This window comes from Macrobrachium nipponense, chromosome 26 (genome assembly GCF_015104395.2).
Source record: "Macrobrachium nipponense isolate FS-2020 chromosome 26, ASM1510439v2, whole genome shotgun sequence".
Taxonomy (NCBI): Eukaryota; Metazoa; Arthropoda; class Malacostraca; order Decapoda; family Palaemonidae; genus Macrobrachium; species Macrobrachium nipponense.
Genome location: NC_087215.1, coordinates 59949450 through 59970554, shown reverse-complemented (window position 1 = coordinate 59970554; position 21105 = coordinate 59949450). Strand labels below are relative to the sequence as shown.

Below are 21105 nucleotides of genomic sequence, written 5' to 3'. Positions count from 1 at the left end.
CAGGCCTATTTAAACGAAACAGAATTCGCTAAATATAGAAGCTGAGTTGGTGTTGTCGTAACAATACCTGAAGAGTTGTTCTTACTCCGAAACTCTTGGAAGGTTGAAGGGATAGTGTCAAATAAATACATTAGAACAACAGTTCTTTCGGCTTCTATCCGCAGAGGTAAATACGATATGTGTATATGACTGACCCATGCGTTAGCAAAATGACTCAAACAAAGATAAACTACGTAAGTATTGTAGTAATTTTGAACATCGAATTCTCTACTACATCTTTCCTCGACGAGGAAGAGAGAAAGAAAGGAAAACGACTGTCCACGTTCTAATGAACGAGACTTTTTAAAGAACTCCTTGACTCTTTGCCAAGACTCTTTTCAAAAAGAAAGGGAGTAATATTCGAATAGAGATCATCAGAGAGAACCGAGGATCGAAACAAGACCGTTCAATGTTCTTATGATATTGGACATAAGACTTCCTGGATCTAGTCTACAAGTCTTTCTCTTAACCCGGATGAGCCTCTGAAAATGAATGAGAGCTCTTCCGAATTTGTTAATGAGTTTATCCGCTTAAACGATAAAAACGTTAAAATCTATGTCAATGAGAACTACCCCATTTATGAGGGGGTCCCCCACTTAAATGACATCACGTTTAGTATCTTGGCAATGGGGGAAAACGTCCTTACTTGACAAAACTATTTAGCACTTTGCTAATAGGGAAAACCCTTTAACATGCCCGAAAGTCACCCAGGAATCCGAGTATATAATCTTCCCGATTCTCATAGAAATCGATGAAGAGAAAGAGGATCGAAGAAAAAAATTCGGGTATGTATCTCCGCTAACTCCGAATCCTTTTTAAAAATTTCTGTAAAGGAATGTCCTGTGGAGAGTCCTGAAAAAACCTCCTCTTGACGAGCGTTTATAAAGCGTCAAGCGTCCTGAAGAAACGTCCTGAACAGCAAATAAGACTTTCCTTCTACAAGTCTTTTCTCTCGCAAAGCGTCCTGGCAAATGTCCACAAAAGCGTCCTCTAAGCGTCCTCTGAGCGTCCTCAAAAGATCCTGGAAAGCGTCCTGCTGAGTCCTCAAAGGCGTCCCATAAGCGTCCTGCCTTAGCGTCCTCAAAAGCATCCTGGAAAGTCCTGCTGAGCCGGCCTCAAAAAAACGGCGTCCTCATAAGCGTCCTCTTTAGCTTCCTGAAAGCGTCCTCAAAAAAAACGTCCTGCGTAGCTACGAGCGTGTCTGAGCAGAGAACACCAAGTCTTCTGAACGACGTTTCAGAGAGGAACTCGTTGAGCGCCCTGATGCATGCAAGGCCCGCCAAGAGGCGTCCTGGAGAGCGACCTTGCAACATCTCAATGTTATGACGAACCGCGTTTTGCGTATGACGTTGAATATTTTCAAGGGACGTCCTCATGCGAGTTTCATGGAGAGCCGCACGCTGCTCCTGAAGTGTGTGAACACTAAATGGAAAAGAAGATCTCCAGAAACGCACTCAGCAAAGGAACGCCGAGCTTCCGAAAGACACCCTCGCAAGGTGCTTGCCAAGCGTCCTGGAGAATGTCTCTACTTATAGGACGTCGAGCACCTCCAAAAGCTTCCTCACGTCTAAATTGCTCTTCTTATGCCGAACCAGAGACATAAGTTGTTTGACTGTGCAAAGCAGCTTGCAGGACGTCAAACTTATCAGCTTGCTTTTCCGAAGTAAAGCGAACGTTACATAACGTATACGGAGCGCCATTGAGGAGAGGAGACGAATACTGAGTTGCTCCATCCAAAAGTGGGGAATCTAGAATGTCCTTGATTACCAAATTCTTTTGGAATGCTAAATAAAATTCGAGAGCCCTGACAGGGCACAGGACTCTTTCATCCTCTCGAGACGAGAGAGAGGACGTGAAGCGTCCTCTTCTCTAAAGCCTCTTTAGGGGGCGCGAGTCCTTCAAGATTCGTGCACGTGCTCGATCTTCGGCAGCCTGAGAAGCGACAACAGGACCTGCCGAAAGGAAGCCAGATCAGCATGAAAAACCCGTAACCCTCCTTCGGCTTTTGACATGCCCTCTCCCTGGTTTCCTGGGAGCCCGACAGAGGTCTAGGCCTAGAGGCGTTATGGGGCCGATCTGACGTTCCCTCCTGACGAGAGAGAGGACGTGAAGCGTCCTCTTCTCTAAAGCTTCTTAGAGGGCGCGAGTCCTTCCGAGAGCTCCAACCCTGCGGGGGCGGGGAGGAAGCTTCGGAGGACGAGAAGCAATCCTTCAAGATTCTGTGCACGTGCACGATCTTTAGCAGCCTGGGAAGCGTCAACAGGGCCTGCCGAAGGGACGCCAGATCGGTGGGGAGCCCCGTAACCCTCTTGCGGCTTTCGACATGCCCTCTCCCTGAGTCCTGGGAGTCCGACAGAGGTCCAGGCCTAGAGGCATTATGGGCCGATCTGACGGCCCCTCACAACACAAGGGGCACTACACTTCACAACACTGATTGGAGAGCGAGCACTTTAGTCTAAGATTACTTGATGTAATCCTCTAGCAGACACTTCTTCTAGGCCCGTAAGCCATAACACAGGGTTAGGCAAAATAAAATCTACAGGAGGTTAGAAGGTTCATTATTTCTAACTTCTGGTTACTGTGGAGGAAAACTCCTGATTCTAACACGCTCTAAAATGTGTACATGAATCCTCCTTCTTCCGTAATCAGTCGCACATTACACTAATTACATTGAACTTATGCAAAGAAAACATGTAAACGTCATATATACTAAGCGAGTGTCTACCGAAAGTTACGGTAGCCTCACCTTACCCCATGCAGACAACAAAGTCTGAAACTAGGCTAACTAGCTTCAGACATCAAATGCAATGAAAAAATTTACGATAGCGTATGCCTAGCCACAAATCCACGTCAATAATCGAAAGAATAATTAGGATACTTAAGCGGCTAATGAAGTTTCAAAATCCTAGGCGGAGGTCTGTAAACAAGTTGTTTACCGACCGGCGACAGAAAAAAATATGAATAGAAAATGGGAATAGTTCCTGATATCCGCCTCCCGCGGCGGGAATGGGTACTACCACCTGGCCGCCCACTGCGGTGTGCCGCGAATTTTGAAATTCTGTCGGACTTCGGAGAATACAGCTATATATATATCTGTCAGGTAAGTTTCATGAACAAAATAAGGGTTATACAACGGATGAAATATTAATGTACGTATGAGTATTTACTATAGCCTGACAATTGTATTTTTTTTAGAACAAACAGTCCAAGCATTTGTTCCTGTATTTTTAACCATTCCTGCAGCAACAAAATGATATTGTTAAGATACAATAAAGTTTGTTCATACTTACCTGGCAGATATATATATAGCTGTATTTCTCCGAAGTCCGACAGAAATTTCAAAACTCCCGGCACAACGCAGTGGTTCGGCCAGGTGGTTAGTACCCATTCCCGCCGCTGGGAGGCGGGAGTCAGGAACCATTCCCATTTTTCTATCCAGATTTTTCTATTCCCACTGTCTCCTGAGGGGAGGAGGGTGGGTACTTTGATTATATATATCTGCCAGGTAAGTATGAACAAACTTTATTGTATCTTAACAATATCATTTTGTTCATGAAACTTACCCAGCAGATATATATATAGCTGAATCCCACCTTTGGAGGTGGGGAGGGACAGAAAAGGATTTTAGGAAACACATTGCGTGCAGATGACTGACATCTTGGTTCCTTACCTGTTAGCATAGCTGACTTCGTGATTATTGTCACCCAAGTCTGCTACTGCTTTACTTGAGTCTCCAGCAAGGTAGTGACCTATGTAGCTGGCGAGTTCTAGATGATCTGTCAACGGGAGCGTGACCACAATGTGACTAGACCATAATGACCATACCATGAGGGCTAAGAAGTAATATATATCACCACCTGACCAACCTAGCCAAAGTTAAGGATATCTCACTAAGGCTTAAGGATTGAGAAGACCGCCACTGGCGGCCGACCCAATAAACATAATTAACAACTCTTCCTAACCATTTTCTATAGGATAGGATGAGTGATACTTTCTTGCCCCCAAGATTGTGTCTGTAGACACGTATGGCCCCAGCGAGCAGCAAATCTTATATGTCGTCTTCACATCCCGCAGGTATTGTGAAATGAACACAAAGTTGCTTCGCTAAAACGTGGCACTCAGGATATACTGAGTGCCATGCTCTGTTGAAATGCTTCCGAGGCCGCTCCCTCACCTCGTGAACATTCAATTAAAGATTTCAAATCTTTGTCCAAACATGACAAATGAGCTTTCTTTAAAAGAAGAACTCGTCAAAACAATAACGCCAGGGTGTTCTTCGACCTGGCAAGTCTGGTCTTTTTACGAAACACCGCAGATTGTCCGAAGGACCTACCACTTTTCTTTAGTTTTAACTAGATAAACTTGAGGGCCCTGACAGGTCACAGGACTCTCTCTGTTTCTTGCTAAATAATCCATAGCACCCCTTGATTTCCAAGCTTCTGGGCCAAGGATTAAACAGGTTTCATTCTTTGTAAAAACAAAAGGCTTAGAGAACACACCGCATTATGTCCTCTAAAGCCAAAACCTCTGATGATGTATTAAACCTCACTAACCCTCTTTGTCTTATCTAGAGTGGTTAGAATTTTGGTCACATGCAAAAAGTTACACAGGAAATATTCTACATTTCTTTCGAGATTTCCACAAGACCTCATAGATCGTAAACTTTGGGCTTGTTTTTGACAGATCCAAATATCTGAGCGTAAAGGCCGCCAACAACCTACTTTCCGTATTTCTACAATAGTTTGAGACTGCTAGTACATCCCATTCTTCCGACGGAAAGGGAAGATGGTATGTAATTCACAAAGGGTCGAGGTGGAGGAAAAAACCATTCTTTCCTGCCCTATCTCCAGAAAACGGCCCCATTTCCGATTGGTACACTGCAAGATAGGCAGAACTGCTTTATCTTGGTAATGACACTAGCCATTCAGTCCTTGAAAAAACCTCTTATTCTGGTCACTTTCTTGACCGTCTGAACGCAGTCAGACTCAGAGCCGAACGGTTTAGAGATACCTCTCGAAGTGAGGCTATTAGAGTAGCCCATGACTTTTGACATACTTCTAAGGAAAGAATACTCAGATGTCAGTAGTTGCTGCCGTCGATAGAGAAGCTTTGCACGGACGTCCTTCAATCGTGCAGCTAACCTCTGGAGGATCGATATGTTCCGTGCCTGTGGCCATCAATGGCTCTCTCTTCTCGAGATGTGAGAGCTGTGGAATTGTCAGAGTTGATCTGAACCACTCAGCCAAAACTCATTCTTCGAGGAACTGGAGAGTCAACCAAATTGCTTCCAATTCTTCTAGATTATGTGGCAGGACCTCTGTACCTCTGTCAGGATGCCTGGCACCATCTCACTATCACCTGAGGTGATCATTGAACTACTGAGAGATGTTCAGAATCATTACTCGATCTTTGATGTTACTTCAGTTTTCCGGAAGTACAAAACTGTAGAGGTCTGAATTGCAGTCCTTTCAGGGAAAAGAAGCTTCTTCAGCGAGGAAATGGTCCCCAGCAGATTCATCCATTACCTCTCTTAAGCATGCTTCCTTCCCTAAGAAGGCTGCGCTCTTCATAATTAGGAGAGCATTATTATAATGCTATGCTGCGGTAAACTCGTACAGAATTCTGTTACAGTGCAGTAAACAGCACCAAAAAGCCTAATAGATATCTCTGTTAAAAATTGTTTCGCAAACGAAGGCAATGTTTATTCAATGCATGTTAGAATTTCCCTCAATCCTAGGCAAAGTCCGTGATTGTAGGGCAGAGATACGGTTCGTCAATCAATCCCGCGGGAGAGAGAGACTTAACCGACCGCGCATAACAGCAAGCTAGCTGATACTGAGTTGGTGTACAGTTACAGCAGCTTACGTTCACCTTCTCGCAGTATTATGCCTGAGTTGCCAGCTACTCCATATTATGAAGGAATAGATTTTTCATTATTTGAACAGCACGAAACTCTCAAGTTGGCATATTTAAGCGAGACAGAATCCGCTAAATACAGAAGCTGATTTTGTGTTGTCATAACACTACGCTTAAATAACCAAAAGCTAAATCGGAAACTCCTGGAAGGTTGCAGGGAGTACCGATTAAATATACTGCGCCATCTACAACGACAGCAGCTATCAATGGTCGTCTCGCACTACTCTGCCTGAGTTACCAGCTACTCTATTCTACGAAGGAATAGGTCTGTTACTATTATCGATTAGAAGAGAATTCTCAAGCAGGCATATTTAAGCGAAACCGAATACGCTAGATGCAGAAGCTGAGTTGGTGTTGTTGTATAATACATTTTAGCATTGTCCTTACACCGGAAACTCCTGGAAGTTTGCAGGAAGGACCGATTAAGTACACTTACGAGTCCTTTCGGTTACTATCCGTATCGATAATTACGATGTGCGTATATGACTTGATCCAACAGTAGTAATATTTAAAATTTTTTGGCAAAGTAAAATACATAAGTATTGTAATCACTTGGACAGCTAATTCTCTACTACATTCTTTCTTCTGCAAGGAAGAGAGAGAGTGAAAATATACTGTATTCGTTCTTCCAAACGAACGAATTAAAATTATTCGAGGAACTTTCTCAAGTGAAAACCGAGGACCGAAAATGACAGTTCAAACTTCTTATGTTATTGTACCTAAACTTCATTCTATTTCGTGGAAGAGAGACTGACTAATGAATGAGAGCTCTTCCCATGGTAGTCCATTTCATCATGAGTTCGCGCAACTTTTGTTGACGAAAGGAGAGACTTCCTTGGAGCGTCGACCAGACTGGAAAAGTCACCTTATTCCGATGCGAGAATTCTTACACCGATATGTTTACTTGTATCCCACCCAATGCCTGCCTTGCCGCATAGTCTTGACAGAGGCTGGGCAAAAGAAGTCTTTCTTTGCGCTTTTCTCGACTCCATCCAATCTTGAACCTTTTTCTATTTTCGTTGAAAGAGACTTCTTCATTTTAACAATTATGATATTGTTAAGATACAATAAAGTTTGTTCATACTTACCCGGCAGATAAATATATATAGCTGTATTTCAAAGAAACACAGCTATACGTACATACATCCGCCGGGCAAGTTTTACGAACAAACCAGGAATCTTGTCGGTTTTCGATAACGAAAACTGAGGAGGATAGCAAGGAGCCACAGGTTGGAATTCGTCTCCAACTGAAGTTCGAAGCAAACGAACCAATACCTGATAATCAGACGAAGCTGACGTAGAAGGTGGTCCTCGTCAGTTTCTTCTGACATCCTACTAAGTCGTCCTTCTTCTATATGAGCGGCAGAGGGGACTCCCGAAGACGGTGATATAAGTCCTTTCGATTCAATCCTTGATGAAGATTGCTGTTGTGACGTAATAGGTGCTTTCTGAATATTAGTCACTAAAAAATGGTATTGTTATGATACAATAAAGTTTTATGCATACTTACCTGGCAGGTATATATATAGCTTATCCTCTTGACGCACTGGCAGAATTTCAAAACTCGCGGCAACCGCTAGTACACTGGTAGTTCAGTGATGGCCACCCCGCTCCCGTGGCGCTGGTACTTGGAACTATTCCCGTTTTCCTCAGATTTTCTCTGAACCCTGTCTCCTGAGGGGAGGAGGGTGGGAATTTAATTATATATACCTGCCAGGTAAGTATGCATAAAACTTTATTGTATCATAACAATACCATTTTTATGCATGACACTTACCTGGCAGGTATATATAGCTGATTGACCACATTTGGAGGTGGGTCATAGACAGCAACATCGTCATAATTCAAAATTAACTAAATTTTTAGAACTATGTATTATGTTCCTTACCTGCTAAGGTAGCTGACTTCGTAGGTCCTGCCTCTTAGCCTGCTAAACCTTAGTGAGCTCTCAACTAGGACGTGACCTGTTTGTTGAGAAAGCTAACAATAAGGGCCTGACAACTGGACGTGACCAATTTGTTTGACAGAGAACCCTAGCCCTCATTTACCACGGGCATTCATGCTAGGAAAGTTAGTCACCTGAACACACACCACATATAATAAACACTAACCAACAGACTGAGCTGGTCTTAACCTTCTCAGACAACCATAAAAACACTATAACCTAATTAAAATAAAACCTAGCATGTTATTAGGTTATGGGTGGAAACTCCTTTGCCCAGTACTGTACCTGAGGATACATACGGCCTAACGTTTGACAATTATCAAAAGTTGTCTTCACGTCTCTAAGGTAATGAGAGGGGTCAAACACAGAGTTTGTCCTCCAATACGTTGAATCTATAATGTCCTTGAGGGGCTAAAATTTTTCCTGAATGCTAAGGACGTAGCTTACTGCTCTCACCTCATGAGCTTTAACTTTTAATTATACCGAAGCATTCCTCCTGACAAAGCAAATGAGCATCTTTAATGACTTCTCTTACAAAGAAAGCCATTGCGTTTTTAGACATAGGTCTAGTAGGATCTTTAACAGAGCACCACAGAGAACATGAAGTTCCCCTAATGCTTCTTGTTCTTTCTACGTAAAACCGTAAGGCTCTTACTGGGCAAAGAAACCCTTTCTTGTTCTTGACCTACCAGATCAGCCAGTCCTTCAATCTCAAAATGATCTTGGCCATGGATGCGAAGGATTCTCATTCTTTGCTAAGAACTCCTGTTGAAAAGAACAAACTGCTTTGTTGTGCTTCCATCCTATTTGCTTGTCAATAGCTTGCAGCTCGCTAATCCTTTTAGCTGTAGCTAAGGCTACTAAGAAGATAGTTTTCTTCGTTAGCTCTCGCAAAGGCGCACTGCCATAGGTCGAACTTGTCCGTCTCCAAGAATTTGAGAACGACATCCAAATTCCAAGAAGGGGTTCTGCACCGTCGATCCTTCTTTGTATCAAACGATCTGAGGAGATCTCTAAGATCTGCGTCATTGGACAGGTTTAAACCTCTGTGTCTAAACACTGCAAGACAACATACACTTATAGCCTCTAATCGTCTGATTAGCCAAACCTAGTTCTTTCTTCAGGTATAGCAGGAAATCTGCAATCTGTGTCACAGAGGTACTGGATGAAGAAATCTTCCGATTCTTACACCATTTACGGAAGTTCTCCCACTTCGACTGGTACACTTTGATAGTCGATGGCCTTCGTGCTCTTGCAACTGCCTTCGCTGCTTCTCTAGAAAACCCCCTCGCTCTGACAAGTCTTGTCGATAGTCTGAACGCAGTCAGACCCAGAGCGAGGGTTTGTTCTTGTGCGGAACCTGTCGAAGCGGGGTTGTTTGAGAAGATCTACTCTCGTGGGTAAGACTTCTCGGAGAATCTACTGTCCATTCCAGTACCTCTGTGAACCACGTTTGGGCCGGCCAGTATGGGGCTATCAGGGTCAGCCTTGTTCCTCGACTTTCCCTGAATTTTTTTCATTACCTTTCCTAAAATCTTGAACGGGGGAAAAGCGTACGCATCTAGACCCGTCCAATCTAGTAGGAAGGCATCGACTGCGACTGCAAGAGGGTCCGGGATTGGAGAACAATAGTTCGGTAACCTCTTCGTCGCTGCGGTAGCGAAAAGATCCACTACTGGAGTGCCCCAGAGCTTCCACAGTCTCTGCATACTTGAAGATGCTACATCCCACTCCGTGGAAAGCACTTGTCCGTCCCTGCTCAACAGATCCGCCCTGACGTTCTTCTCTCCCTGAATGAACCTGGTGAGCGGGTGACGTTTTCTCTCTGCGACCAAAGAAGAATCTCTTCGCCAGGTTGCAAAGGGACAACGAGTGGGTTCCTCCTTGTTTCCGTATATATGCCAGAGCTGTGGTTATTGTCCGCGTTGATCTGCACCACTTTGCCGCTGATCCACGTCTGAACGCTTTCATAGCCAAGAAGATCGCCATCAGTTCCTTCCTGTTTATGTGCCATGCCTTTTCTTCTTCGCTCCAAAGGCCTGACTCCTCCCGAGGGCCCAGCGTCGCTCCCCAGCCATGCCGTCTGACGCGTCGGAAAGGAAAATAATATCCGGTCTGGGTTCCTCTGCTGGAGTGATGTACCCTCTGACACCTCTCCGGAACTAGCCACCACTTTAGTTCCTCCTTTATCTTCGAAGGAATTGGAAACCGGAAGGAATCTGGTTGCGATCTTCTTGGCCAGACTTCGTTCAGAAAGAACTGTAGGGGGGCCTCATGTGAAGTCTCCCTAGTGAAATGAACCGCTCTAACGAAGAGAGTGTCCCCAGCAGGCTCATCCACTCTCTCGCTGAGCATGGTCTTTCAATAGGAATTCTTGCACTTTCCGTATACACATGGTCTGCTTTTCGGTGACGGAAAAGCCCGAAAAGTCACTGAGGATATCAGAATCCCCAAATAAACTAGTTCTGAGAGGGGATCAAGCGTGACTTTTCCCGGTTCACCATCAGACCCCAGTTGCTGAGTTAATTCAATGTTACGTCCGTGTCCTCCAGACATTGCTGTTTTGATTGTGCTCTTATGAGCCAATCGTCGAGGTAGAGAGAGACTCTGACTCCTGCCAGATGAAGCCACTTCGCCACATTCGACATCATTCTTGTAAAAATTTTGAGGCGCCGTGCACAGCCCGAAACACAGGGCTTTGAATTGATAAATCCTTCCCTGGATCACGAATCTCAAATATTTCCTGGGACCTTGATGAAATTGGAAATATGGAAGTAAGCATCCTGAAGGTCCAGTGTTACCATCCAGTCCCCTGGTCGTACCGCTGCTAGTACTGAATCGTTCGTCTCCATCGTAAACTTGGTCTTTTCTACGAACAAGTTTAGCTGGCTTACGTCCAGTACCGGCCTCCAACCTCCTGATGATTTCGGTACTAGAAACAGACGGTTGTAAAACCCTGGGGATTCGTGATCCAGAACCGGTTCTATTGCCCCCTTTTCTATCATGGTGACGACCTGATGCCAAAGAGCCTCTCTCTTCTCTAAATCGATGTAATGAGCCCCTAGGGCTCTCGGAGCTGTAGCGAGAGGTGGTTTCTTGAGAAAGGGAATCTTGTACCCTTCCTTCGCTACCTTTACGGACCAAGGATCCGCTCCTTTTGCTTTGCCAGACTTCCCAGAAGTCTAAAAGTCTGGCCCCCACACAAGTCTGGAGGAACTTCTGACTCATTGTTTGGTTGAAGTTTTGGCCCCTCTTTTGGTTGGAACTCTTTTTCCCTCTAAATGCTGGTCGAGCGAAAGTCCTACCCGAAGGGCTGCTGTGCTGTCTTCGTATCCTTCGTAGTCTTATTCATGACCTTAGAAGGTAAATACTTCCTTACAGATGACGTAAGAAGATCTTGAGTCGCCTTCTGAGTGAGGGGAGAGAGAATGTCCTTAATGATCTCTTGAGGGAAGAGCTGTCCTGACAGAGGAAGAGAACATCAACTCCGACTTTTGCCGCGTTCGACACTCCTTTAGCAGCGAACGAGCATAAGAGATGTCTTTTCTTCAAGACGCCTGCTGTAAAAATTGAAGCCAAGTTCCATTAGTGCTCCATCTCTCAAGGCTCTTATCCATACGGACATATCTTCTCGACAACTCGGATACTGACGACTCTTCCATCTCCGAAGTCCGAGCCAGGGCCCCCAACGACCAGTCAAGAAAATTAAACACCTCAAAGGTCCTAAAAGATACCTTTGAGTAAATGGTCGAACTCCGACGAAGTACCACACTTTGGCTGAATGCAAAGGCATGTCTACGGAGCTATCCACTATGTTGGAAAAGTCTCCCTGGGAGGAGGCAGGCACTCCCAGGCCAAGACTTTCCCCCGTAGCATACCAAACACCAGACTTCGAAGCCAACTTGGCCGGAGGAAATACAAAAGAAGTCTTCCCCGACTCTTTCTTTCTCCTTCAACCACTCATTTACAACGCGTTGAAGAAGGGCTTTCTTGGCCGAAATGGACAAAGTCATTTTCAAAAACGACGATTTCTTGGCTGTCTTCGTCTTCGAAAATTGCGACAAAGGCGATGGCGGGCCTGAAGGTTGAAAATCTCCTTCAAACAAAGAAAGAAAGGGGCACTCTGTTAGCCTCTTGTAGTCCGAAGAAGGTGCTTCCGTCTTGTCCTCTTCCGCACTCTCCGCAAATTCTTCCTCCTGCGAAGAAATATCTTGAAAACCAAGATCCTGCTGACTCTCCAATTCAGAGTTCCTTAAGCAGCTCCTGTTTAGAAAGCGCATGCGGCACTGACTCCCTATAAAACTCCTCTCTTCCTTGTCGAGACAATGTTTTGACTTGCTGCCGCCTGCGTCCTGCGTCCTCCTGAACGTATGCGTCCACCATGCGTCCATCACTTCTCCTCTTGCGTCCTGCGTCCTGCACTTCGTCCTTCTTAAGGGACGCACTGCGTCCTGGATCGCGTTGTACGTCCTGCGTCCTCTTGGAGGACTTAACCGGGAGAGACGAGTCCTTACGTCTAACCGAAGGTTGTTCGGGCTTCTCCCATGATTGAACAATCACTGCCAATCTCTGCTGCATGTCCCGCAGCACCTCCTTCGTTTCCGCCTCCTTACGAGACTCCTGATGATGAGGAGATCGAGGACGCACGGGCTAACACAAGCGGCGAGCGAACTTCCCAACTGACGTGAAACCCTCTTCCTTTTGATAGGTGGGATCATCTCTTCATCCTCCGATGAAAAAATCTCAGGGCTACTCCACCCTTCTTGGTCGAAAGCCCTTTCCTCCTGTGAAAGACGACGGGAAAGGAAAGTATGACCTCTTGAGAGGACGCGATACTTCCGCGAACCGCCTACTCCTTCCCGAGGCTGAACTATCCGAAGAATAACGGCACTTCCCAGTATCGCCTTTTCTATGGCGTACTGCAGCAGCCTGGGACGTACCAACAGGACTGCCTGAAGGGACGACTGATCGCAAGTCAACCCCTCTCGCCTCCCTTCGACTGTCGACATGCCTTCTCCCTTGGTCTGGGAGCTTGACAGAGGTCTAGGTCTAGGAGCACGAGAGAGACGATCAGGCGCCCCCTCCACAACACTGTCACCAAACACTTCCACTTTGTCTGTTAATCGTTTAATTTGGTCTCCCATGGACGCAAGGGCAGCGAACACTTTCACTATTTGTGGTGGGATTCAGTAGTATCCTCAGATAACCGCAACTGGAGCAGGAAGAAACCTGGGGGGTAAGGTGCTACATCTACATGTGAATGAGCTGGAGAAGACACATGCAAAGATTCATCCAAAGGTTTACTCGAAGATCCCGATCTTTCACTCCTAGATACAGATCTTCTAACCCGATCTTTTTCTAATCTCTCCACATACTCCATAAGAGCCTTCCACTCTTTCTCATTCAGACACTGACATTCATTGCACCTATTGTCCCACGTACATACAAACTCCCGACACTTCTTACAAATAGTATGTGGATCTACCGATGATTTCGGCAGTCTCACCTTACACCCTTCTTTCACACAAACTCTAAACATACTTCCTGAATCAGACATACTAAACAAGGTCCAAACAAAATGCGATTGCCACTCTAACTTCGTGAATACGATACCAATATCCAAAAAGTCAGATAACGAGCAGGAAATTCTAACAGAGAAACCAACAACGATGTTGCCGGTTCGCTGGCAGAGAAAATCTGAGGAAAACGGGAATAGTTCCAAGTACCAGCGCCACGGGAGCGGGGTGGCCATCACCTGAACTACCAGTGTACTAGCGGTTGCCGCGAGTTTTGAAATTCTGCCAGTGCGTCAAGAGGATAAGCTATATATATACCTGCCAGGTAAGTGTCATGCATAAAAAATTCCGATATAGAGGTAATAATTTCTTGCACTCTCTCGATGGGAGTCTCTACGAAAGTCAGATTGTCGACGAGCTTCCAGACAAATATCATGTTGTGATCCTGATGAATATCCACAAAGCGTCCATTCGAGCATACGCTCAACGTCCATCAGAGCGTCACGCTCAGCGTCCAGCCGAGTGTCACGCTTGACATCCAGCTGAGTGGTACGCTCGGCGTCCAGCCGAGCGTCACGCTTGGTGTCTAAATAAGCGTCCAGCTTAGCATCTAAAGAAACGTCACGCTTGTAAACACCACGCTCCCTCAGGGTCAAACTAGGAGCGTCGAGTATCTCAGCTTGCAACACACCTTGGTTTGCAACAAAAATAACGTCAGTTTACAGATAAAGAGACCCTATAATAAGAGAGGGGAACCCCTTGAATAGTAGGGAGAGCTTCTTCCTCTCGATATAAGAATCTTAAGGAGGAAGTTTCTCATGTTTTTTACATAACGGCAGGTGAGAGCACTCAATCTAGAAGGCATAGCAACCGGGGTGAAAGAGAAGAGCGATCCGCAGTTGCGGGAGACCGCTTAGATCTTTTAATGGCAATATATCATCTTTTCTTCTGGGACGCGGTTCTGCCTGTCTCCCAGTCGGCAACGAAGCAAGTCGATGTTGCATCGAACGGATGACCCTATTTTCTAGAATGTTCCTTTTCAGGTGAAAAGCTGATCCTATGAGAAGGAGAGGAGCGAGAGAAAGCCCTATTCCTTCTCACCTGTCCCTTCACAGCTCTATTCTTGGAGCGACAGGGTGGCTCAAAGACGTCATCGTCTGATGACGTCCTGGTTCTCTTTTGAGGAGTCCATGCAGCAAAACTCTCAGGTGACGACCGCAAAGCAGCAAAAGAGAAAGGACGTGAAGCGTCCTCTTCCCTGAGATCAAAGACACAGGCCTCCCGTGGGACATCTTGCATCTTTGATCTTTTTTGCGGCGGAGAGTAGTCACGTATAAAGGCGAAGCCCGTAAAGCAGAAGGAGCGCAAAGAGGCTCTGCGTGCTCCTCTAAGAAACTACTAAGAAACTACTGACGATGGCCACCTGTGCGACATCTAACGTCTTTGTTCTTTTCAGAGGACATGAGCGTCTTCTCATGCTCAACTACCGTTCGGGGAGGGGAGGACGGCCTACAAAGGCGGAGCCGTAAACAGAATGGAGCGCAAAGTGGCTCTGCGTGCTCCTCTAAGAAACTACTGACGATGGCCGTCTGTGCGACATCTAACGTCTTTGTTCTTTTCAGAATACGTGAGCGTCTTCTCATGCTCCAACTACTGTTCGGGGAGGACGCTAATAAAGGCGAAGCCTGTAAAGCAGAAGGAGCGCAAAGAGGCTCTGCGTGCTCCTTTAAGAAACTACTGACGATGGCCGCCTGTGCGACATCTAACGTTTTTGTTCTCTTCAGAGGACGAGAGCGTCTTCTCATGCTCCAACTACAGTTCGGGGAGGACGCCTTTAAGACGAAAATCCCTCACGGAGGGAACGCGCACGAACACACTCTTTTGCAGCCTATGGCTCGTACAGGTTCTGCTAAAGGGACGCCAGATCAATGTGGAGACCCCGTAAACCTCCCTCGGCTTTCGACATGCCCTCTCCCTGGTCCTGGGAGTCCGACAGAGGTCCAGGCCCAGGCCGATCTGACGCTCCCTCTCGACGAGAGAGAGGACGTGAAGCGTCCTCTTCTCTAAAGCTTCTTTTTAGAGGGCGCGAGTCCTTCCCAGAGCTCCAACCCCTGTGCGGGGAGGACGCCTCGGAGGACGAGAAGCAATCTTTCATGATCCGTTCTCGTGCACTATTTTTTGGCAGCCTGGGGATCGTCTACAGGTTCTGCCGAAGGGACGCCAGATCGGTGGGGGTTCCCCGTAACCCTCCTGCGGCTTTCGACATGTCCGTCTTCCTGGGCTTGGAAGTTCGACAGAGGTCCAGGCCTAGAGGCATTATAGGGCCGATCTGACGCCCCCTCCACAACACTGGGGGCACTACACTTCACAACACTGATTGGAGAGCGAGCACTTTAGATTCCAAATTACGAATGGAATCCACAATAACAGAAAAGGGCATTCTTTCGTAGACATAGCCTAATGGATCGTAGGCCAAACTACAGGGTTAGGCAAAACAAAGTCTACAAAAAGGTTAGTAGGTTCATTACCCTGACTTCTGTTTACTAATGTAGTTTCTTGAGGAAGACCCCGTGATTCAATCCCGATCTAATTTGCGTACATGCGAATCATCTGTCTTCCCTTCGGAATCAGTCAAACTCTCACACGTCTTACATCGATCTTTCAATAAAGAAAAAACGTTCTCAACCCCCGTGCATACCAAATGAGGATTTACCGACACTTTCGGTAGCCTCACCTTACTTGTGCAGACAACACAGTCTGAAACTAGCCGAACTAGATTCAAACAAGTTAAACAAAGGTTAATTAAATTACGATAGCGTATGCCTAGCCACACATCCAAGTCAATCATTCAAAAGATAATTAGGATACTTAAGCGGCAATGGAGAATCAAAATCCTGGTCGGAGGTAATGAAAACAGGTGTTTTCATTACGAGCGACAGAAAAAATCTGGATAGAAAATGGGAATGGTTCCTGACTCCCGCCTCCCAGCGGCGGGAATGGGTACTAACCACCTGGCCGACCACTGCGTGTGCCGGGAGTTTTGAAATTTCTGTCAGACTTCGGAGAAATACAGCTATATATATATCTGCTGGGTAAGTTTCATGAACAAATTATACTTTGATTTGTGAAAAGTGTAAAGGACTGGAAACATGAAAAATGTACTAAATTGGATAAGACTAATTAGTTGGAAAAGTACCCTAGTTGATTCATGTATTTTTCAAGAATTAAATATTATTATTCAAGCTAGCCTCTTTACGCTATATTTCACATTTTTCACTTTTTCATTTACTGGTTCCACTGTGATCAACCAATAGTTATGAATGGGGAATCATTGAAACAGTTTAACTAATCATTTGCAACTAAATTGCAAACCAGTCAGAATGATAAAAAATAAAAACAAAGATAAACTATATTACACCAGTTCTGTGACTATCAGTATAATCTTATTATCATAGCCTAGCCTAATTGATAAGCTAAGAGCTTGGCTAAAATGAAATATACTGAAATTTCAAAAACTGAATGATGGAATGGAATACTATGTGATTTAGACATAAAGCCAAGCACTGCAACCAAGAGAGTGAAAGTACCCTAGTTATGACCTAACCTTCCACCATAGGCTAGGTACCTATTTCTGAATATCCTAGTTCATTACTATTAGCTTTTATCAAAGTTTGTGTAATCCTAAAAGCCCTGCATGAATATCTTATTAACAAAATTTTGGTAAATGTAAAGGAGATGGCTGCATAGGTAAAGATATACATATAGGGTAAAACACCACGGCAGGCCAACCCTCATCACGGTGGACGGGTCTTATTCACTCGATATTTAATTGGTGAAACAAGAATACAATTGCAACTCTAAGCATACCATTTAAAAGACTGAAGTTTCGTCAACATAATGTGATATATGAAAGCCCCATACGAACTAAAATAAGCATGTGAGCTCTTCGTAAAAAATGTTTTCAAGGGCAGTTTTGAAATCCAATATGGCGGCTACGTTTTGCATGGAAGGTTCTGATCAGTGACGGCCACCATCTTTCCCCAGCCTTCCCAGCACTCATTTGAACAATGTTAGCGTATATATGTAACGTTTATTGATCTTACTCAAGATTGTAGTTGTAATCAGCACAATAAAACAACATTTTGTTGCCTATATTAGTGAAAGTATGAAACTTGTTATTCCCGGGGTTATGGTTTGAACTGAATTCATTCTTACCTTGTAATCAGCGGTTTTTATCCTTACTGCCATCGCAACTGAAACTCCACAGTGCTTATTTGATTGTTATTATACACATTTTGGTCTCAGTTCACTCCACATTGCACTTTAAACCCGTTGTTGTTGCTGGTTCCTAAGCGCACGCGCCACAAACACAGTTACGAACAGCAGACGACGAAACTGCAAAGTTTTATTCCCTAAGTTGTTTACTTTACTCATTATTTAGTTTAAATTTACTTTGTTATTTAAAAATTTTAATTTAATTCATGTATATTATCCCTTTTTTGCAACCAAATTACCCCGAAAAATACAGCTAATTTCTAAAGTAGATACAATCAAATTTTTCTAACGTTTTCGTACATCTGGCTGCCGAAAACCATAGAGGAACGATTACGGATAAGTGCATAGAGGAACGACTACGGAGAAGTGAATTATATACATATTTTTTTTTTTTGCTTTTTTTTGTTTTTTTTTGCTAGCACTTTTCATAGATTTCAGTCTATATTAGTATTTTGAATTTCTTTAATAACCGTATGCCAGAAATAAATGTAACCTTTAATGTTTGCATGCTAAGGATGGCAAAATCATCGTTGCCACATTAGTGGAGGCTTCACACATACGCTGTTTCATTATTATAAACAGTTTCCATGAATTCTAGTTGTCATAGTAATGCAATAATGATAAAATTGCTTTAATATTTATGTATATATACTTCCAATACATAGCCTAATTTCACCAATTTCAACGTGTGTGTAGTCTTATACCCAGTTTGGAGGGTCAACACATACCGAATGGCAACAGAGAGAGAGAGAGAGAGAGAGAGAGAGAGAAAGGAAGGCGAAAGGAACGAAGGAAAGGGGTGGCGGTGGAGGGGGGGGAGGGTAGGTGGAGCTTCATACGCGTGTTCGTATCCATTTCTGCATAATGGAGTTTTTGTCTCTTGGTACAAGGACAAGTGTCGTTATTCTTTACGATTAGTGATTCACGATACCCTTATAAATTACGGCACTGGGTGTAATGCACTATAGCAAAATCTCGTTCTGATACGAGTGTTCGTTACAGAAATAGGTATTGCCCAAAAACGTGCTTGCACTGTCTCTGAAACCCATAGTAGGTATGCTGCTTAGTTGTCAATCAAGTTTTTTGTAATCAAGTATTTTTTTACAAGCTAGCTATTGAATAAATTTGTATTTTTCTCAATCAAAACATATGCCCCTCAATGCTAACTTTCCTCTTTTAACGACTTTCTGGTCATTGCAAATTCGGCCCCATAATTTCTTATGGTGCGAAAACAGAGGCGCATCGACTGAAAACGATTGCGTCACACTACGGCGATAATCCGGCAGTAAAACATCTTCATATATCCAAAAAGTAAATAATGAAGATATATATGCGCATTACGATTATACCAATTACATGAAGAGCTGATAATCTGCATGAATAACTGGTAAACTGTTCTGCAAGAAAGTTGAGTAAAGCAATTATTTACAATAGGTACGAAAGTCAAGATGTCGTGACGTCATAATACAGGACTTAAAAGAACGTTCTAATTCCAAAAAATAATTACTTAAATTTGAGTCAGAATCGAGTTACTTTTTCAATAACGAATATTTTCAAACTTAATCATCATAAAATATGAAAATATGATGTTTTACTATGATTTAAAAAAACATATCGAAGTACACTCTTCGTCTCGTTCTGCGAACGTCTTATACCAAACAGTTGTTTACGCGGTGAGGAAAAGTTTCCGGGTTGTTGTGACTAAAAGTGCCTCAGCGTCTGTGGGCACAAGTGGTTTGCGGATTTATCACAGGAAATTGTTAGTTTATTGACACAAGCGACTCCGTAAACATCGAGATGGCGTCAATCTTCTAAATACCTCGAGTTGTAAGTAAAAATGTTGAACGCGTTTTGGTGAGATTTGCACTACGTTTGAGACCGTTTTCAGTACCCTCTGTTTAAATCTTAAAATTTGGCCTTAATTTCTAACTTTGGAGAAAATACTTACTTCGAAAGGAGAGTAGAGGTCTTTAGCTCCGTTTCTCACCAACAACAAGTCGCGACTGATGCCCATCTCCGGTGTCAGGACGCGTTATAATGTACTTTTTCGGAGGGTGGCAAGCGTTGATTGTAGGTGGCCTGTTTGGCCTGCCGTGGTGTTTTACCCTATGATCAGTTAATGTAACTTCTTGACTGAAGAATATAGAAAAGGGTGTACTTTATACCTTATACAGTATGGGTGGGATGATTAAAGAAAATTACCGTCCATTACATTCTTTATTTTTTCCCTGATGGGCGGGTACTAAAAAACGGGCCCTGCAGATCTTCCGCCATGTTTAGTACCAGCCCATCAGGGACGAATGTATAAACAAACTAAAGACAGCTACTTTCTCATTATCTCACCTGTACTGTATTATATAGCTAGCTAGGCCCAGGCTATACCATTTTTTAAGGGTAATGTAAACCTTTAATTTAGTTGTGCAACCTGATTCCTGCCAGTCGTCAACTGGGACAGGTTCCTCTTAAATAAATGGACATAATCTTTCCTATAATACCAGGTCCTGCCCTAACCAGATCTTACCCACCTAACCTAACTTGGGTGGTGTGCCTGCCCTGCCCAAGGGGGTCAACCCCCAAAAAAGGTGGTAACCTGTCCCGGTCAGCAACTGGTGGGAATCAGGTCGCCCAACTAAAGTAAAGTCTTACCGTTTACCAATATGACAGGCCAATGAAATATTTGAATTTTCTCGGTTTCAGCTCTCCCCAGTAGCCTAGCCTACCCTTTCACCATAGGAAACTTTTATCCTATGCCTCAATATCCTGGTTTATCAATACATATTGTTAAAATTAGTAAATTATTATACACATACGACACGTAGCCTATAGGTATCCTAATCCGATCTGGGCCAGCATGTCCTGTTTGGGGTACGACCTACCAGTCATTCCGACCACAAAATTATATGCTAATACAGCTGCCGTGGCCTTTATTTTGCTAACTATTTCATATTACAAGGTTACTAAATGCTAAAATAACTAATATGTGAAGATAAAATTCACGGGAACTGCGAGAAAAGTAAAAGTAACAGCCTCATGAGCCTTTGTTTACATTTGAATCACTTCGACTCAGATGGCCATACGGCCAGTCTTGAAATTTCACCACTGTGGCCGGACTCAAAATGACGAATTTATCTTTAAATATATCGGAATTACTCGCTTACCTTTGGTTTATGGTGTGAACATTCATATAGCTGCCATTTCCGGGGACTCCTTAGCTGTCTTACTACTATTGCAGCCACACCTGTTTGGGTGTTTGGCCTAAACAACCAGAATTGCCAACATAAAACGCAGTATGAGGTTTTATTCATATTTAGGGTAGAATTGAAAATAATTCACATTATATTCTTACATAAAAACTAAAAATATATAGATTTCCTAGTTTATACAGATTATCGTGTAAATATAAGAAATCTGGAT

General features: G+C 44.0%; 1 protein-coding gene across 1 annotated transcript in view; it reads right to left on the bottom strand.

Annotated features, from left to right (window-relative positions):
• The window catches only part of LOC135200311 (putative inactive tyrosine-protein kinase Wsck), a 75968-nt gene extending 54984 nt beyond the window's left edge, over positions 1-20984 (bottom strand). Inside the window, exon 1 of the mRNA XM_064228858.1 lies at positions 20850-20984. The gene's annotated coding sequence lies outside the window, so the exon portion shown is untranslated. The remainder of the gene's footprint in view (positions 1-20849) is intronic.
• Between the last annotated feature and the right edge of the window lie 121 nt (positions 20985-21105).